General features: G+C 49.4%; 1 long non-coding RNA gene across 1 annotated transcript in view; it reads right to left on the bottom strand.

Moving 5' to 3' along the window:
- The window catches only part of LOC137439886 (uncharacterized), a 101,434-nt gene extending 86,573 nt beyond the window's left edge, over positions 1 to 14,861 (bottom strand). Inside the window, exon 1 of the long non-coding RNA XR_010987012.2 lies at positions 14,816 to 14,861. This is a non-coding gene — a long non-coding RNA (uncharacterized LOC137439886). The remainder of the gene's footprint in view (positions 1 to 14,815) is intronic.
- Between the last annotated feature and the right edge of the window lie 4,670 nt (positions 14,862 to 19,531).

Here is a 19,531-nt window from a genome sequence, read left to right as displayed (position 1 = left end):
GAGGTTTTGGAGACACCGAGGATGATGGATTAGGAATAACATATTGTTCTTCTTTAAAGGGCACGATTATTCCCAAATTCTTATGGGGTTGAAGGCTGGTGTTGGCTTAACGGTTAAGGTGACTGGCTTGAGATCTCAGGGTCCTGAGGTCAAGCCCCGTCATCCTTCCCAGGTATGCAAAATGCGTATCGGCTTACTGGGAAGAATGAGCCATTAGAGTGGCAGCCTGTCCAGGATTGTGCTCACTGGCCTAGGAAACTGCTTTGGCAGCCCTATGCAACTGAAGATGCAAAAGCAGTGGTCTTCTTCTTCTTGTGGCCTTGTCCAGGGAAAGCTTAGACACCTTAGCGAAGGACACCGTGAGATCCTTAACATCCACCAACTCATTCCGGCAGACAGGACGCGTGCTCAACGTCCATCCGAAGGAGGGCATACACAAAAAGATTTTAAACCTCAACCTACAGGGATGCTCCATTGCTCCAATGACAATTGAAGACAATAATACATTCAATCTCACTTATTCTGAAAGTCCCACGCAGTATTGCTGATACACCATGGTCTACATATTATGCTACGTACACCTTGCTCTGCTCTGAGAGCTGCTTATGACGACAAGAACGAGATAAACCGAAGCCCCGGGTTTGAATCTCCGCTCAACTTGCGGACTGAATTTTGCAAGGGATTTACAAACAAGAGTATACTGTATTTGCCAATGGTGTTGGCACAAGCCAGGGTGTTGCCTTCAGTGGAGAAATAAAAATGGCTGGCCTTGACAGCTAAAGATGGCCGTTCACACTTGATATGCAAACTGGATGAAAGAAATTTGTTTGTAATGTAAGAGCTGCTGTCTGAACAGCAACCGCACTCAGAGATAGAGAGCAGTGTAATCATAATATGTCAAGGTATACCTAAGAAGATCAGAGCACTTGCTACGCACAGGTTAGGGCAGCAACCTGGGATTTGTTCAGGTTGCCGGAGATATCTACACCTGGTTCAACGTCCAAACTACAGATAGGGCACCTTGTGACGCAACTTCCTGCCAGCGAAACACCAACCTGTTAGAGTCGGCCTGAGAATCAAACTCACACCTCAAAATTTGAAGGTACGTACGTTCCCTCTGCAGCATCCTGTTGGACGAACAAGCATTCTTTGCAGCTATCAGCGGAAGGGAATTGAAAAGGGATTTAGCTCCACCAAAGATTCCAGGGAATACAATCAGCCTGGGATGACAATGGAGAAGTGTACAAACATTCTAGTAAACAATGCTAAAGTAAAGCAATTGGAACTAGAAGGGCACCAGGTAGAGCACATACCTCCGCGAGGCTGAACAGTTGATGTTTTGTATCCACTGATAGTCCGGATCTAGATTCGGACCCGAACCAAAATCTAATCGGCTTGTTCTCGTCACCAAACCAACTCGTCCACCAAGTTTAGTCATAACTCGTCCATAACTTTTATAAATAACCTGCTATGTATCGCTTTTCACCCGATCTCTCAATGGTGAAGAATCACTGAATAAATTAAATAATTCCCATATCCGAATCCATATTCAGATCTTCACCAAAATTGAATTAATTCTTCCTTGTCAAACACACAAAAAGTCCAACAAGTTTCGTCCAAATCCATCCATAACTGTTTTAAATATCCTGCTGTGTATCGCTTTTGGCCCGATTCCTCAATGGTGAAGAATCACTGAGAAATTAAATAATTTTCATATCCGAATCCATATTCAGATCTTCACCAAAATAGTCTCGATTAGTACTCGTCCGACACCCAACCTTTCCACCAAGTTTCGTCCAAATCCGTCCACAACGTTTTGAGATATCGTGCTATGTATAGTTTTTGGCCCTATCTCCCAATGGTGAAGAATCACTTAATAAATTAAATAATTCCCATATCCGAATCCATATTCAGATCTTCACCAAAATTGAGTTAATTCTTCCTTGTCAAACACACAACAAGTCCAACAAGTTTCGTCCAAATCCATCCATAACTGTTTTAAATATCCTGCTGTGTATCGCTTTTGGCCCGATTCCTCAATGGTGAAGAATCACTGAGAAATTAAATAATTTTCATATCCGAATCCATATTCAGATCTTCACCAAAATAGTCTCGATTAGTCCTTGTCACACACCCAACCGCTCCATCAAGTTTCGTCCAAATCCATCCATAACTTTTTGAGATATCCTGCTATGCATCGTTTTTGGCCCCATCTCCCAATGGTGAAGAATCACTTTTAAAATTCTAGTAGCCGGATCCGAATCCGGATCTTCACCAAAATCTAATCATTTCGTCGTTGTCACATACACTACATTTCTGCCAAATCTCGTCCGAATCCGTCCACAACTTTTTGAGATATCTTGTTCACAGACAGACAGACAGGAGTGAAAACACAACCTCCATCCACCTTTGGTGGTGCAGGTAATGAAGTCAATGTTTCCAACTTGCTTGTTCTGATGATGGCTGATATTTTCTCGAAGTGGAAAAACTTGGAACAGCTGGGATGTACATTTGTGTAGGCAACCAGAAAGTACAAATTGTTGGGTGGATGTTAAAGTGTCCTTCGTGAAGAGTAGGTGAGCTATCGATGGCACCATGGCCAAATTCCTGTCCTAGTCTGAGTTGAACATCAGGCGTAGCCAGACCTGGGTGAAGCTTCCCCTGGGCAGACCCACGAGAACGTGGGAATAATGGCGGCCGTTAAAGAAGAAGAACGATTTTACCACCTTCACAATCATGCAATAATAATTTGTTCTGGGTACCGGTGATGACTCGCCTGCTGTCGTTTAAAGTCCACTAACAACCCGTCCTGGCAGACAATTCATACAGTTTGATGCCCCTCCAATGGACAGTGCACACATAGATGCATCGTCATGCATGTGAAACAACAAGGTGACAGTTTTATACATAGGTCGAGGTATAACCCAGAGTCAACAGCTTAAAGGTGAGCGCGCACCCCCCAATATACCTGGCCAGGCCAAACCGCATAATGTAAATAAATGATTTATCCAGAGCAGCTTTACATCAAGTGCACTCTTCAGTAAAACACTTGGATCTTTATCAGCCTAAAACATGTTCGAGCATACACGACAGCATTCCTAATGTCCCATAGAATGAAGAATGTCCGATTCCAATATAGCGGAATTGTTAGACATCTATTTGTCTACTCAGAGTCTCTGTGCCCACGGTCTGTTCCAATATTATTGTGATGCAAGTGCTGCCAAAACAACATCATTTATCACTCATCAAAACCCTTTGGGGGAACGAAAGGGGTCGGGGACGTGGTGCTCGGCTATTCTCAACTCTAGGGACAACCGGAACAACTGTATTTTCAAAACCAATTGCAACAGCAAAGAGGAAAAAAACAACGATATTTTCTGAGTTCATAAAAGTTTCGATAGAGGACATTTGAGACTGGTCTGGAGAGCATGTCAAGACAAGTGTTCAGAAATGAGAATGAAAGCAGGGTGGGGATGAGGAAACGGCAAAGTGGAAGGGAGGCCGGGGCGGAGCGGCGAACTGAACTCGACGCCCCTGGGTTCAGAGGCAGACATCCCGCCACGGCGCCAGGCGACCGATAAGCAGACATGGCAGACACTTGTCGGTAGCGTCCATGGGTGGTCAGGCACCCACGTTAAAAAAAAAAAAAAAAAAAAAAAAAATGTCACTAACGTTTGACTGTGTTGCAACGTGGAGAACATAAACAGGCAGGATAAACACCCCAATGATCACAAAAATGAGAAAAGCGGTTGCATTAATAAGAAAACCCTATTTAGGATTGCTGAGTTGGGGGGAAAAAAACCCATCAACCTCAGGACATGTTAAGAGGTAGCTGGGAATATTGTTTTCCAATGAAATTATGAAGAGGCTTGCCATTTCCGTATCAAAGTTGGTTCCGTGTGACTAAGGTGTCCCCACCTTGAATAAGAAGACAATTGGTAAGCTATTGTTAACGAGGGCCTTCTCCGTTAATGAGGCCTCTCTGAAATAAGTTCTGAAACATAACCCATGTCTAAAAGGTTGGTGCACGAATCTTCAACTTCCAAATCTACTTTTATTCAGCCGCATCATTTCCAACAAACGTAAAGCTAAAATGAGGGTGTTTCTTATTGAGTAGGTCAAATTTATCAGAGATAACTTTAGCAAGGCGGTCACCGTAACAAAAGTGGTAACATAACAGATGGCTGCGTGAGCAAAGGTCAAAGTAATAAATCAAATGTAAATATTTTATAATCAAATTGGACAAACTAATGCCTGGATATAGAAGCCATTCATGAATGATGTAACCCCGCACTGCACTTACACACGTGGATAAAGGTGCAACCTCACTGATCTTTTTATAAGAATTGTATGCTGTTTGACTTGTCAAAAATAACAATTTTATTAATATTATTATTACTTGTGGGGCATGCTTGCACACTGCAAGCAACTGCTGGGGTGCATCCTATGTACTGCCATAATACAAATAAGCTTTTTATATTTGATGAAGTGGATTGCGCATGCAGCAAAATAACTCAAGTAAATCAAGAATATTAGTGAATAGAATGAGATTGGATTAATAGTTCATATTTGTCTCTCCGAAAAGACCGTCTGGACAACCCTCCCATCTACTTTCTCAACAATCCTCTCAAATAAGTTCTGTCGCTCAAATTTTTGGGTCTCACTATCTGCCATGATCTTTCCTGGGAAAACCACATTTCCAAGCTGACCTCCAAAGCCAGTCGCCGTCTGGGCATCCTCCATCGTGCGAAGTCCTTTCTGGGCACTTCTGAGCTCCTCACCACATGCAAGGCTTTCATCCGCAGCTCAATGGAATACTGCTCTCCTCTCTGGGCTGGTGCTCCTGCCTCACACCGAGCTCGGCTTCACGCGGTTGAAACCAAAGCTTTCAGAATCATTGGAATGTCTCGCGATGAAGCTGATTGTGAGGGCCTTTCACTCACTGCAGGTAGGTGGTCTTTCTGTCTTCTACCGACTCCTCTCCTGCCTTGCACCCCCCCCCTGCTCTGTCTGTGCTCTGTTCCCAAAATATTCCTACAGGTCGCACAAGATCTGCCAGCAACTCTCTTCTCGTGAAACTGCCAAAATCAAGACTCTTTACTCACCTTCACTCCTTCATTCCTCTATTCTCCTGCCGCTGGAACAAACTCCCTCACTCTCTTCAATCCCAGTCCTCCCTCCAGGTCTTTAAAACAGCTGTTCGACAGCATCTCTTATCTTCCCCCATCCAAAACCTTGATCCTTTCTACCCCTGTTAAAACACCCCAAATCCGCCTCTTTCAATCCCCAACTTCCTGCCTGAAATTCCTGGAAGTGTTTATTTGCTTTATACCATGTACCCCTCACTCCTCCCTTAGCCTTCCCCCTTCCACAGATCTACTGACGTCCCTGTTCTCTACTGTTGTTGTGCTTGTGTGCTTCCCTCTCTCTCGCCCTCTGGTCTCCTGCTCCCTTCATTGCATGTTTTATGTTTGTGGGTTTCATTTCATTTAATGAAATAAATAGAGGAAGGAGCTTTTAGATTTTAGATAAATAGAGGAGTCTTTAAATAGAGGGAGGAAGCTTCATTTTATGTTATACGATACATCTGTGGGTTTTGTATGGGGAGGGAGAGGAATAGGGCAAGAGTGAAGGTGTGTCTGTGTGTGTGTATGTTTGTGTATGTGTGTGCGGTGTGTGTGCGTTCGCATGATAATGTAAAGCGCCACGAGGGTCGTTAACTCTGCTTGATGGGGCTATATAAGACTCCTTTATTATTATTATTATTATTATTATTATTATTATTATTATTATTATTATTATGTGTCTGTGCATGTTTTCATGTTCAGTGTGTTAGCTCTTACACGAGCCTCGATTCTGTATACAAAAAAAACAAAAAAACAATCTTTATACTGTATAAAGGTTTACAGCTATCGTTTACTTATAGTAATTGTTCATGTAATTACGGAAAAGCTTATCAAATAAGAGGCGTGTGTTAGCGTTGCCTAGCAACCAGTTTGAGTGTCAGTTCCATTGTATTTGGTCATGTGACAGGCAGTGAGCGGACTGAGGCTGCACCGGCCGATTTTTATTCGTGGATATTTTCGTTTACGGACATTTTCCGACGGCTTTGATTTTTTTCCCTGGGATATTGGCTTTGAGTCCATCAGTATGCAAACTTTCAGCTTTCCACCTCACCTAAAATGTACTAAACATTTGTATCAGTGAGTGAGTAGTTAGAGCTTTATATATATGATCAGTAATCCCTTACCGGTTTCACAGGAGGGGACTATAGGTTTGCATTCCGTCTGTCTGTCTGTCTGTCTGTACCACCTGTGGTTTTCTAGACATTTTTCCCATACCCTTTAACATATTCAACTGAAACTTGATACGTGGCTTTATTATGATAAGTTAAAGAAAAAGTTCGAGTTTCAGGGCATTTTGCCAATGTTTCACGGAATTATACCCTTTTTGCTTGGAACAAGACCATTCATTGGGACTGTCAGGTGACATGTATTTCAAAGCAATTCTCCGCTTGTTATTATTATTTCAGACATGACATGTCTTTACACTTTTTTTGTACACTTTTTGTTGTTATAATATTTTGAAAGCCAATTATGTCTCATTTATTTATTTAGTTATTACAGACAGCAGAACATAATCCTCAAGTGTTAAAACGTATTTTAAAAATACATTAAATTGCCAGACTACGTAAGCCATTTTAGAGATAAAGGAAGAAGAAGCTATTTGGTGGGGTGCGAAGGTGGGGTCGGCAGTGTCTATTGTAAAGCTTGGACAGGCGGTATTAACACACATCATTTGTGAGATGTACAAATTGCATACGGGTCATGCTAACGGCCAAAAAAGCCCCGTAGCACAAATGATCACTTTAGAATCCAGTCATGGAGGAAGTGAACCTAGTGGCTCAGCATTAACACCCTGCAAGTACGAAAGGGGGCTATTTGCACTCTATGTACACAGGCCTGGTTGAGAAGTTTGGCTGCATTGTCAAAGTGATCAAGTTCTGTCCTTGGAAAAAAGTAGCTGCCTAAGGTGGGAGGCCACAACAAGAGGGCATAGAGAATAGAGGTTTTACAGTATTTCATTTATTGCATCGGTACATAACATACTTGGAAATTAGGTCGTGGCCGCATCTGTGCAAGGGAAGTTTCTTTTTTTTGCCAACACAATGGTAATGCTGTAGTGGGTAAGTGCCGATGGAAATCTGGTGCTTTAACCAATACCTGAATTTTATTCTTCAATAAATCAACTGTCCAGCAATCACGACTTATTTTGTAGTCAATGATGTGCAAAAAGGTGAATGTAAATGTCATTATTGCCATTGTAATTACATCATTTTTTTTCAACACAAATTTGCTTGGCTCAGAATTTAGCGCCGCTGCTTCGTTGATGATTGCACTATACAGAAAACAAATTAATTAAGTAGTTAATTACTATTAATCAAAGATCGTAAAGGTAACTAAAAGTTGTATCGTAAAGGTAAAAAACACTTTTCTCATCCACTGATGTATAGCACAGCAGCACTGCCCCATCTGCGCACAGCAACACTAGTGCGGAGAGAAAGAAAAGTCCTTTAAAAGGGTGAGGTCAACCACCTCTCCACTGCATAATCACCATCGACTTATCTCCTCTCAAAGCCCATACTGCTGGACAGAAAGCGCCTCCGCCCCTCCGACCATCTTGAACGCCCATTCTTCGCATTTCTGTGCCCGTCAGAGGAAGATAAGAGGAGCCCATCGGTCATCCCTCGGTCTGCCGGCCCTCTCCGGTCGGCCCCGTAGGGTTGCCTTTTCATGAAAACTTCTCGGTGCCTCCCAGGGGTCACAATGACAGTGGCTGTTATGTGCGAGACGACGGATGCGTCAGCAAGGAAAATGGTATTCTGGTGATTCAATTGCCATACTTTATAGTCAACAAAATGTGGAAAATGCTAATATACACTCCTTTGATAGTTTGGCTCAAAATGAGGACACCCAATAAAGACTAAACAAAGTAAAACTTGGTTCGGTTCTTTCCCAGGCATCAAAGAGCAGTCAAGCCAAAGGAAGTACGAACATGGCGAAGCAGCCATCTTGGAACGAAAACCCCATCCTTGGCTACATGATAACGAGGTTGCTATAACTTCGAAAATAAAAAAGTTTTCCAATCATTCTTAAACACACACGTTGATCGCATCGAAAACCAAAAATACCACAATAGCCTGGGATAAAGAGGAACACAAAAGTTTAGGATTCCTTTTGGGGTTTGACCATCTGCCGTGCCACATCCTTCATCCCATCCAGCAGTGGTTGAGCCCATACTCTTGACAGACACAGGGGTGCTCGTGACAACTTGTGATATTCAAGGCCGGAATTATTCCTCGACAGTTTCCACTCTGAGCTGCAGGGTGTTACATTTTCTGTCGAGTGGCCATGGGAATCAAACCCAAACCGAAATTTAATTGTTTTCGTCATATGACCTTTTGAGAAAATTGTGGTGATACAAAGTGTATTAAAAATGGCGAATTTGTATTTCAAAATCCACATGAAACATCATTACAGCTTGGAAATATTACACGTACTCGTAAAATACGCAACGTAAGCTTAAAAAATGAAACTGGTTTTTACTTTGTTTGGAGTGTTAGTGTTAAACAGCGTCAAACAGTGTTAAAAGCTAGGATTTTTTCAAAAGCAAATTGTACTAAGAGTCACGCTTGTAAGAAAGCTGTGCCGTTCCCAATATCGATCTTTTCCGATTTATGATAGTCACTACTTCAACTCAATAATTGCTAAAGAGTTGAGATTTCATGAAACTGGCACTGTACATGTGGCATGTTCCTCACTGTCCAGCAAGTCGGGTAGGACCAAAAGCTGTTTGAAGGTCCCTTGGGGCAGAGTCAGAGCTGAAGCATTGACTAGGATTTGAAAGGCAACGCGCAACACCGCCGGTCGAGGCTTTGACAATGCTATTGCACTGCTTGCTCTGCGGTACAGTAGTGCATAGCTGTCAGAGCCCTGACCCGCAGCAGGAAATGCCTCGCCATGCCAATGAACGCTCGGCCACCATCGTCCGCTCCTCGTCGACTTCCGCCATGTGACTTATTCCACATCCGGTCGCTTCACAAGCTGTCACCGCGCACCGGACGCCAACTTGTCGGACACCAGTGTGTTCCTCGACTACCGATACGTGTTCGATTCGCGGCACAGCGACCGAATGTTTAAGGGACATCACTTGTCGTGCTTGCTATGCTCTACTCTACGCGTGACCTCCTGCATTTCCCCTCTTGATTGCAGCTATCATAACCACAACCACACCTTTACCAATCTTTCACCGTGCACTACCATGCCCTCAGCACACCATTGCAAGTCGCAAACCACCGCTGTTGTAAGATAACACAACAACACAATGCACACACACACAGAGACCTTGTCATTTGAAGCCATCAAATAGTATTTCCATGTCTTACGGCCGTAATCAAATATGCATTCTCCAACAACATTTCCAGCAAAATGACTGTCACCGGTTACTTAAAATTTCAATTATAAATACAGCAAAGCTTACATCCGCCCTGCATCTTGAAAACCAGGAACTTAAGGAGAAAGGCCGAGCAACAGAGGGTTCAAGGAGAATCAGGTTCATGGTGTCGTTTTTTAATCTGGGAGTAGGGGGGGGGGGGGGGGGAATGTCGGACATTCACAGAACTGTATCTTCTAACTCAAAGACAAACAATGTCCAAACTAAAGCAAATGTGCATGCACTCAGCAAGGCCATAAAGTGCTCGTAGAACTGCACTGCTGCCACCTTCGATATTTCCACCTAAATAACAAACTTCCGGTTTGCCTATCTCCTTGTACAAACGTTATCGATATAGTCCATGATTTCCAAGATTAAAAGGTGAGCTAATAGTGAGGAGAACAAAGAAGATTATTATGGTGACCATCAATGAGCACACTCATGGATGATTTAAAGAGAAAAAAAAATCTAATCAAAGCTTCTGCTGACGACCTGTGATACAAATATATGAGCTTATACGATGGGGAAGCAAACTCCGACACCAGCAGCACCTGATCAAACCGTTCCACCAAAGTCTCACAAACACAACAAATGCCTGAGACCTCCCTCCTGGTGTGTAACAAACAGTGCACGTGAATCTAAGCCCTGAAACTTGTGGTCTCACCCCTCCCATCCATCCAAAGCCTGCTTTTCAACTTTGCCCGCACACAAGGAAACGCAGCCCTCATGAGCTGGTTGCGGGTCGCCCGATCGAGCAATCCCTTGCCTCCCCCCGGTATGTTCCCATTCTCTACGGATCAGGTGGCAAGATGATGGGAGATAGGGTGGGACGGAGAACCATTGAGGAGAAACGACGATTGCGGGGTTGGGGGAGGGCGGGCCAACAAATAGGTCTCTTGTATTTCCATCCACTACTCAGGCCTTCCTATGCTAATTTACCCTCGGCTTAAACAGCTGTGGCATATCAGCAGTACACCCCCCCACACCATTCATACATTCCTGCGAGCTGACTGTCGGAACCCTGAAGCCCCTACTGCAAGCTGCCTTCCTGTTGAAGCAGGAAACAGGCTTGAGGGCCAACATGCAGGACCCTGAGTCATGATGTGCTACCTAACTGAGTCAGATTTCAAACACAAGAAACACGAGAGAGGTTCTTTCAAAGCCCATACAAGGAAATCGGCAAATGATCATGGTAATATGAAAGAGAAAAAAAGAAGAAACAATACCTTTACTTTAGAAAAGCGTGAGCATGCAGAAAGCATTCTAAACATTGCAACCTACAAGCAGCGACACAACTTTCACAACACAATAGTACACCATATATGACCGGAAGCAGGAATTCCAAGACACAAAAAAATATCCTAAGTGGAATTGTGGAATTTTTACAGATCATGAAAGGTTCAATAATTATATGGAGAAAATTTGTGGCATAGATCTTCACACTTGGGGGGGAAACGCGTGGGGTAGCGGAGTTTTGTCTATGTCTATATCGCAAAAAATGTGACGGTACGCAACAAGATCTATCTTTGTTCACTATTAAAAGTGGAAGATCCTTCATGTCTTTTGGAAGACATTTTCCCAAATGGCTCAACTCAAGATGGACAAGACTCCTTTACCAAATAACATCCGCAGGTTGAGCGAGAGCTTAAAAAGTACGTTTTCCCTTCTTTTGATCAATTTGATGTCTGAGACGTCAATAAATTACTGCTGCTCTCATTTGCACAGAGTTGTTAGGGTTAGGGTTGTTAGGGTTAGGGTTAGGGTTAGTGAACAACCAAAGGTGTTTTCCACAATGTCGTGCAAAATAAGATAGTTTTGAGAATTTTGTGCACATCGACGACGACATATTTAACAGCCCCAATTATTCCCGACAAGGGGTTGGCCGGGGAACTTTTCTGGCACAGGTTTTTCATGAACCGGCTGGCCAGGTCTGACGTTCGACGATTTGGGCAGGAATTTGCAAGTTGCTCATGGTGCCAGTGTTAGCTCGCCTACTCTTCGTGAAAAACGCCGCGGAATCTTTAACGTCCAGCTTGGACCAGAGCCGGTGGGTGGATCATCCGGCTTAACGACCAGAAATACCAGGATTACGGTTTGTAGCTGGAACTATAAACTCAGGCTCCACGGCTCGAAGACGCGTACGCGTACCTCGATGCTACCCTGCCAGTCCATGGGATTTGTAAATATCTTCCACGAAAAAAAACAAAGCACGTGATGATAAAAGGAACAAATCACCGAATGATGTCACGAACATTCATCCCAAGAGCATTGCAAGACCACAAAAGCGAAGAGGCTATCAAGAAAAACGTGGCAGGAAATAGTTATATTCTGAATTTAAACTTTTAAAATGTTGATTCCTCGAAGAATATGGATGGGCGCGTTTTTTTTTCCAGAAACAAAAAGTTTGCAGCTTCGATGAACAAAGTTTGACCATCCTGAATGCGCCCCGAGATCTTCTCCAATGCCAATGATAAATCAGAGAGAGATCTTCACGTGTAAGACCCGATAACCGAGCGCAGTCGGGGCAATCGCTCGCCCCAACGACGTAAACCAAAGGCACGTAAATGGGGATCATAAAAATCTTCCGTTATACATCTTGGGCGGACTATCTACAGACACCAAAATATGTTAACTCCCTGTTTCCCAAAGTCGAAGGAAACCTTGTTTTCTTGAGGAGGAACGCGAACGAGAGAGCCGCCCCCCTCGCCACCCAAGCTTGCCAAATGTCAAGACAAGAACGCAAGCAACTCGAGGAAGTCATATAGTGACCAGCCGATGCCCATTTTAATATTGCACTGCTAGTTAACAAACAGGACAGTAGTACAACACTAAAAGGGCAACGGATGGACACGAGGGTCTCGACGCCTCTCCGACTCCAAGCATGGCTCAGCGTGCGTCCCTCGATCGGCTCAGTCAACCGACAACCTTGGAGGAGCCAACTTCAATAACCGGCTTCGCAGAGCTCAACGACTTGGATATCACAAGACAACAGAACCCACAGCACAGGTAGGTAGAACTTCCATCAGAATAAGAGAAAAGCAAACACCAGTTGAACGGGTCAACCGCGTCCCTTAATCCAAGGTCTTAACCAGGAAGCACCGTCATGTTAGTGTTTATGAATGACTGGAGATGTTTACATTACATTTACAACTCAATTCCCAAGGAGCAACTTCGTCCGGGCGACAAAAATTTTAGGCCCGAAGTTAAAGGGAGTAACAATTCCTAAATTTACGCTACCCCTTTCAAAACAAGCCCCCCTTCTGCCAACAACATCTCGCCGAGTATCTTTTGCACGTATCCAAGCATTCCATTTGCAACTCACTCGGTTATCAACAAGGAATGGCGTTTGGAAGAAAAGGAAAATGTTATACAATCACCAAAGAAGTTCCAGAAGACAAGTCTCAGCAAAGAGTTATACAAGTTGGAGTCCGCGCACGACAAGTCCAACGCGGACGACAACACGAAGGAGAAGGACAACAAAACAACTGGAGCGACGAGCTCGTCGTCGTCAGGAAGACATGTTAAAAGCAAGTCACTTTGAAGGATGGATGTTATTTTTCGCTTTGCTAAGTTTAGCCGTTTAGAGAACGTCACGTGGAAAAGGCCGTAAAAGAGCAAAAGCCACCGTAGATGGTCCGTGTCCCCGTTGTGATGGTCAGGACTTTCTTGGGACGAGTTCGAGAAAGAGTATTGAAGAGGACTTGACAGAAGTTGCTTCCAAAAGTGAAAAGATGGACGCTCTGGGAAGTTCGAGCCGAGGACGATACAACGAGGTCCCTTTAAGGGAATAAAAGGAGCTCTCATGAATCGCCCGCTCTTTTGTACAGCACCGAGCGAGGTTCCCCGGTCACGTGCCCTTGAAGGAGCACCACCGTGGGACACGGGACTGGGTCACGAGGAGGAGCCCGAGGGCGACACGACGACCCTGCAAATGTTCCTTGCGGAGCATTTCTCAATTTACGTGGATCTTCGGACACGTCCGGAATATCCGTTACAAGTTTCCTTTTAAAGAAATCGCGACCCCGTGGTGCGTCCGACGCACCGCCATCGCCATTTGCAGCGTGTTTACCGCCGATTCCAGCACCGGGAATGTTCGACCGAGTTTTTTTGTTGTTGTTGTTTTGTTTTGGTTTTTTTCTCCCTCTGTTTCTTCGCATGAAAGTAGTGGAAACGCCGAGGGTCCCGAGCCGGGTTAGTCTTCCCTCACGAGCATTGCAGCGACGTCAAACAGCGACCACCTACGTCGGCCTTCCATTCGCTCGGTTCCAAGTCCTAGTCTTTTTCCCGGGCCTCGCGTGGACCGTTCCCTTCCGAGATTCCCGTGGGAAGAACAGCATTTCTTCATGGGGGAGGATGAGGAAGTGGAGTGGTGGTGGGAGGGACTCGGCCCTCTCTCTCTCTCTCTCCATCTCGGGTGCGCGTGGGAAGCGCGCGCGGGAAGCGCTCGCGCTCGCAGCACGTGCTCTCTCTCTCTCTATCTCCCTCTCTCTCTCTCCCTCTTTCTCTCTCTGTCCCCTCGCTCACGCTCGATGTCGTCGAGGGCGGATCCTCCTTCCCGAGCACCGCGAACCGCAAGCGAGTCCCGTGCTCGAGGACACGGAGCTCTGTGCTCTACGCACGGCTCCGACTCGAGGACACGGACCACCCACGTGCGGCGGGGCCTCGGGCTCGGAGTTGCGCGGAAAGCGCGGCGGAAACGGTCCTGCGTTCGGCGAGCTGACGTCAGGCACGCTCCTTCTCGCTCTCCCCTCTCTCTTTCTCCCTCCGTCTCTCCCCCTTTCCTTTTCGCTTTTCCTCTCCTCCCTCTCTTCTTCACCCCCACCCGATCACTTTCCCACCTCCCCCCGCCATATCCCCAACCTCTCCCCACACCCCGCACGAGGACCCGCCTCATCGCACAGGCCGCCCCCAGGGCCCGCGACGTTTCCCCGTCTCTTCTCGTCGCCCTCGCTTCCTTTAAAAAACATTCGCACGTCGCACTAAGGCCGGACAAGTGACGAAGAGAGAGGGGCATGTCGAGCGGCCATATATATTAACGGGGGTGATGGAGCGACCGTCGGGTTTGGGAGGAGAGAGGGGAGGGGGCTGGGGGGTCCAGGCACGAGAAGCGCGCGACACCTGAGGAAAGCGAGCGAGAGGGAGAGCCCGCGCGGGGCCGCGTCGCGCGGCGATCCCGCAAAGTTTGGCGCGAAAACGTGGAAACAAGTTGGGGAAAAATTTTAAACTTTTTTTCTCGTGCCCGCGGACCCTCCCGCCGTCGTTTGCCACCCGATTGAGGCACGACCCGCGTGCGGCCACGCCGAATAAATTCCCCTTTTCTCACCGTTTGCATCGAGCCTGTCGACCGCAGCCTCCATCTTGGAATAGTTGGCATTCCACGGTGAAAAAACCCAGTCTTATTTGCATGCATCGCGGCCGGCCATTGGGCGGCGGTAGCCCCTTTTGAAATGTAAGCCCCTCGGCCATTGGATTGCTGTCACGTGACCCGTTTTGTATAGTATTAATGAAAAACGTCCCGGGTTTCGCGGGTCTCCCAATAAACGCGCGAGCGGCTCGTCCTTTTGTTTGTAAATAACAAACAAAAATACCAAACCATCGTGTCCATTATCCGAGCGCTTCCTCTGCCTTCGTAGTCGATAAAACCGCTCGTTTTGACGTCATTTTAGTTCATATATAATCTCACATTCTCATTTCGTCACTCCCCTTCCTCCATGCTGCCCCCCTTCCTCCATGCTGCCCCCCTTCCTTCATGCTGCCCCCCTTCCTTCATGCCGACCCCCCTTCCTTCATGCTGCCCCCTTCCTCCATGCTGCCCCCCTTCCTTCATGCCGACCCCCCTTCATTTATGCCGACCCCCATTTCTTCATGCCGACCCTACTTCCTTCATGCCGACCCCCCTTCCTCCATGCTACCCCATTCCTCCATGCTGCCCCCTTCCTTCATGCTGACCCCCCTTCCTTTATGCCGACCCCCCTTCCTCCATGCTGCCCCCCTTCCTCCACGCTGCCCCCCTTCCTCCATTCTGCCCCCATTCCCTCATGCCAACCCCCTTCCTCCATGCCGCCCCCTTCCTCCATGCCAGCCCCACCCTCCATGCCGCCCCCTTCCTCCATGCCGCTCCCCTTCCTCCATGCCGCCCCCCTTCCTCCATGCCGCCCTCCTTTCATCCATGCCGCCCCCTTCCTCCATGCTGCCCCTTCCTCCATGCTGCCCCCTTCCTCCATGCTGCCCCTCTTCCTTCATGCCGACGCCCCTTCCTTCATGCCGACCCCCCTTCCTCCATGCTGCCCCCTTCCTCCATGCTGCCCCCCTTCCTCCATGCCGACCCCCTTCCTCCATGCCGCCCCCCTTCCTCCATGCCACCCCCACCCTCCATGCCACCTCCTTCCTCCATGCTGCCCCCCTTCCTCCATGCTGCCCCCCTTCCTCCATGCCGACCCCATCCTCCATGCTGCCCCCCTTCCTCCATGCCACCCCCACCCTCCATGCTGCCCCCTTCCTCCATGCCAACCCCCTTCCTCCATGCCGTCCCCCTTCCTCCATGCCGCCCTCCTTTCCTCCATGCCACCCCCTTCCTCCATGCCGCCCCTTTCCTCCATGCTGCCCCCCTTCCTCCATGCCGCCCCCTTCCTCCATGCCGCCCCCTTCCTCCATGCCACCCCCTTCCTTCCTGCCACCCCCCTTCCTCCATGCCATCCCCTTTCCTCCATGCCGCCCCCTTCCTCCATGCCGCCCCCTTCCTCCATGCCGCCCCCTTCCTCCATGCCACCCCCCATCCTCCATGCCGCCCCCCGTCCTCCATGCCGCCCCTTCCTCCATGCCGCCCCTTCCTCCATGCCGCCCCCTTCCTCCATGCCTCCCCCCTTCCTCCATGCCGCCCCCTTCCTCCATGCCGACCCCCATCCTCCATGCCGACCTCCTTCCTCCATGCCGTCCCCCATCCTCCATGCCGACCTCCTTCCTCCATGCCACCCCCCCATCGTCCATGCCGACCTGCTTCCTCCATGCCACCCCCCCCGCCCCCCATCGTCCATGCCGACCCCCTTTCTCCATGCCGCCCCCTCCCTCCATGCCATCCCTCCTCCCCCACCCCCATCCACGGCTCTCACAGTGCAGGTAGCCGTATATTGCACAAATCCGATCTCCTCGTGTACTCTGATGAGTTTTCGCGCCGTTTATCTTATTTATTTATTTATGCTATTCCTCTTACTCGTCCGCACTATTATGGGATCGATTACGGACCGCTGCGGGACGTTTGCCCATTCTATAGGGCCAAAGCACCTCATTCACAAAAGCGAGAGGCACCGGGTGCTCCCAGACTTTGCCGACGGCATTGTGGAGACTGGGAAGGGGGAGGGGGTGTGATTGGGGGGACCCGGAGCATGGAGGCAGAAACACGTAGCCTACACCCCAATGAAGGGGGTCTGCGGGGGCTCGGGGAAACTAATCCTTCGTTACTTTGGGGTTCAGTTCTCGCATCCCATGATGTGCTTTGTTTTCCTTGGAGACACTTGGAAGCCCGTTTAGAGACTCGTGACTATCGCGGGTATTTGGGAAATGGGGGGCGGTGGGGGAGAGGAGGGATTGCCCCGAAAAATGGCCGCTTTAAAATAGTGATCTAGTTCGATGTTTGAAACGTTCCTTGAGCGTCCACGATGGGACCGGAGGAGGGGTCGTGATGGAAATAAAGGATCCGAGTGATGGATCATGAGGGTAAGGAGGATGAGGCAGTGAATCGACGGGAGGGTCCGGGGGACCTGCTCCACTCTTTCCCGTTACAAACGACCCCTTCGCTCATCCGCTGCGCACTAAAGGAAAAAGCGCGGGTCGCGCCGCCTGTTAGATGGGGAGGGGGGTTATGGGGGAGTCGCATTCAGCGGCGCGTTTCGCGGTTTCGAGCGACGTTTGTACCTGTACACAGGAGACGGTAAGGGTGATGAGTCGCACGTTGAGGGAGATGGGGATCGAACATTCCGAGGAGAACGTGTCGCGTCGTCGATTGCGCGGGAAATTCGCGCTAAACATGGCGCGGAAACAAACTTGTCAATCAGGACTGAGATTCACTTTGAATGGGAATATTTGGAGATTTTCATGATTCCACCGAGCCCACCTCCTGCCCACACCCCACCCGATCCTAATTCCCTCCCACGAACCCGTGTGGGATCCTCGCATGCTTTTTTTTACCACCATGTGTGCATCCACCTCGGAACGGGATGGAACCTTGACATGGCTCGGCTCGGGACGATACCTGGGCATGGCTCGGCTCGGGACGATACCTGGGCATGGCTCGGCTCGGGACGATACCTGGGCATGGCTCGGCTCGGGACGATACCTGGGCATGGCTCGGCTTGGGACGACACCTGGGCATGGCTCGGCTCGGGACGATACCTGTGCATGGCTCGGCTCAGGACGATACCTGGGCATGGCTCGGCTCGGGGCGATACCTGGGCATGGCTCGGCTCGGGGCGATACCTGGGCATGGCTCGGCTCGGGGCGATACCTGGGCATGGCTCGGCTCGGGACGATACCTGGGCATGGCTCGGCTCGGGACGATACCTGGGCATGGCTCGGCTCGGGACGATACCTGGGCATGGCTCGGCTCGGGACGATACCTGGGCATGGCTCGGCTCGGGACGATACCTGGGCATGGCTCGGCTCGGGACGATACCTGGGCATGGCTCGGCTCGGGAAGATACCTGGGCATTGCTCGGCTCGGGACGATACCTGGGCATGGCTCGGCTCGGGACGATACCTGGGCATGGCTCGGCTCGGGACGATACCTGGGCATGGCTCGGCTCGGGACGATACCTGGGCATGGCTCGGCTCGGGACGATACCTGGGCATGGCTCGGCTCGGGACGATACCTGGGCATGGCTCGGCTCGGGACGATACCTGGGCATGACTCGGCTCGGGACGATACCTGGGCATGACTCGGTTCTGCCCGGGATGGTTCCTTGGGTACTGCGTAGCTGATCGGTTCGGGAGAATTACCAGGGCATGGCTCAGTTGGGGAAGGTACCCCGGCATGGCTCAGCTGGGGAAGGTACCATGGCCTGGCTCAGCTGGGGAAGGTACTCCGGCATGGCTCAGCTGGGAAAGGTACCTCGGCATGGCTCAGCTGGGGAAGGTACCATGGCCTGGCTCGGTTGGGGAAGGTACCCTGGCATGGCTCAGCTGGGGAAGGTACCCCGGCAAGGCTCGGTTGGGGAAGGTACCCCGGCATGGCTCAGCTGGTACCCTGGCAAGGCTCGGCTGGTACCCCGGCATGGCTCGGCTGGTACCCTGGCAAGGCTCGGCTGGTACCCTGGCAAGGCTCGGTTGGTACCTCGGCATGGCTCGAATGGGGAAAGGACCCCAGCATGACTCGGCTGGGGAAGATACTCTGGCATGGCTCAGCTGGGGAACGTACCCCGTCATGGCTCAGCTGGAGAAGGTACACCGGCATGGCTCAGCTGGAGAAGGTACCCCGGTATGGCTCAGCTAGGGAAGGTACCCCGGCATGGCTCAGCTGGGGAAGGTACTCCGGCATGGCTCGGCTAGGGAAGGTACCCCGGTATGGCTCAGCTGGGGAACGTACCCCGTCATGGCTCAGCTGGAGAAGGTACCCCGGCATGGCTCAGCTGGAGAAGGTACCCCGTCATGGCTCGGCTGGGGAAGGTACTCCGGCATGGCTCAGCTGGGGAACGTACCCCGTCATGGCTCAGCTGGAGAAGGTACCCCGGCATGGCTCAGCTGGAGAAGGTACCCCGGTATGGCTCAGCTAGGGAAGGTACCCCGGCATGGCTCAGCTGGGGAAGGTACTCCGGCATGGCTCGGCTAGGGAAGGTACCCCAGCATGGCTCAGCTAGGGAAGGTACTCCGGCATGGCTCGGCTCGGGAAGGTACCCCGGCATGGCTCAGCTGGGGAAGGTACCCCAGCATGGCTCAGCTGGGGAAGGTACCCCGGTATGGCTCAGCTAGGGAAGGTACCCCGGCATGGCTCAGCTGGGGAAGGTACCCCGGCATGGCTCAGCTGGGGAAGGTACCCCGGCATAGCTCG

Source organism: Myxine glutinosa, chromosome 14, assembly GCF_964187855.1.
Source record: "Myxine glutinosa chromosome 14, kmMyxGlut1.1, whole genome shotgun sequence".
Lineage (NCBI taxonomy): Eukaryota > Metazoa > Chordata > Myxini > Myxiniformes > Myxinidae > Myxine > Myxine glutinosa.
Note: the sequence above shows the minus strand (reverse complement) of the source record. Positions and strands in the feature narration are given on the sequence as shown.